Below are 1,732 nucleotides of genomic sequence, written 5' to 3'. Positions count from 1 at the left end.
TTACAGAAAACAGAAAATTACAAGTTTTTTTCTACAAAATATCTGAGAATGATTTCAGAATTTCTGAATTTTCCTAGCAATTTTTGAAAAAGGTCATTTTGGAGAAAATCTCATCAACATCAATATTTCCACTAAATAAGAGGCAAAAACCAGTTTGATAGATGAAAAGCCTCTCAGACTCTGAGCTCAAAGCGAGATGCCCAAACTGTCCATCCATTTTCTATACACCCTTGTGGCAACCGCCTGCACAAGCCGTAACATTCAGTCCGTTATAATATCAGGTTTCCAGGCTTGATTTTTATTTTGCATCATTAATAATCCTCCATGAACACAGCGGTGGTTGGTTAGTTGATTTAAACTCCTGCTCTGATCGTTATTTTGGGTCTGGAACCGAAACACACAGAATTACGCAACACCTTGTAGAAACAATAATCACTGAGATTATTATTGTTGTTGGGTCATTAATTTGAACACCTGGTTGATTTTTTTTTTGTTCTTTAATAAAGTGATGAACGTTTTGATAAGCCAATCAGAGGAGGACCTGCTGGTCACTTCAGTTTGTCTCCTAATGCTGAGATCGACTCGTCGCCCTGCTGCTCTATTAAAGCACCAACAGCTCAGAAACAACATGAAATGGGAAAAAAGTTATTTATTAACTGATTAAATCTGTTTTAGATTGTTCTTGAAAAACTAATGAGTCTCAGCTGATTAGTGGGTGAACTCCACATGAACCCATTGATTCTTTACAGCCGCTCCCCTTACAGGAACTGCAAACCCCCGCTAAATCTTTTAGGGGTAGCGGTACCAGACCGAACCCCCCCCCCTACTTTCACCCCTGATTATGGCAGTTTATTTTGGTTGATCAAAATAACAGAACAGCTTCAATATGCTAACTTTAGCAACAACCTGCTAATTTGACTGTGAAGTTCAACATTAGCAGCTTATAATCGATGAGTTTCCCTCCAGCATGAATAACTANGATGCTACTCTGGAAGTTACACTAATCAGAATACAGAACTGAAGCTGCATGGAAGTGATGGCAAACTGGCAGCGATGCTGAATTTAAGTTTAGGTAGTTTAGGTAGTTTTGGCGTTTTGTTGATCCTTCTGGGCCGCTGAGTGTCAGAGGAAAGGAGGACAAATACCACAGGAAGATGTTCAGGTTTTTATGAATGAAACATTGTGAGAAGCATGTATCATCTCAGAAACGCTCATCATGTGAACTCCAGAGAAAATAAACTGAATAAAAAACAGGCAGTTATTTTACAAGGCAGCGTAAAAATGATTCTACAGAAACTTAAATGCTGCTCATTCAGGCTCATTATGGCAGATAATAAATCTGCCCACTTCTGACCGACTTCCTGCAGTTTGAACTCAGCGATCCAGATGTTCCTGATCTGAGCTGCGAGGAAACGCAGAGAATCAGGAACGAAGACCAACCAGGATGATTACAAATATCTAAGACGAGAAATACGACAAATAAGACATGTTGAGCCGTCAGAGACAGAAGAAGGAGCAAAAGAATTCAAGTAATTTTTTAGATTAATATCGAAAATTATTTTGAAAAAACATGGAAATTTCTGAGCTTCAAGAAAATCTGCTAGAAAAAAATCTGAAATTTTGAAATATAAAAAAAAATTCAGTTTCAAATGTAAAAAGTTTCATATTTTTGATTTTTGACTTTTTCTTTAGCAAATTTTGACTTTTCAAACTCAAATTTTGAGAATTAAAT

Source organism: Poecilia latipinna, unplaced genomic scaffold (genome assembly GCF_001443285.1).
Source record: "Poecilia latipinna isolate Pla-1442-1.1 unplaced genomic scaffold, P_latipinna-1.0 Scaffold2490, whole genome shotgun sequence".
Classification (NCBI taxonomy): Eukaryota; Metazoa; Chordata; class Actinopteri; order Cyprinodontiformes; family Poeciliidae; genus Poecilia; species Poecilia latipinna.
The sequence above is the reverse complement of the archived record's forward strand: the minus strand, read 5'-3'. Positions refer to the sequence as shown.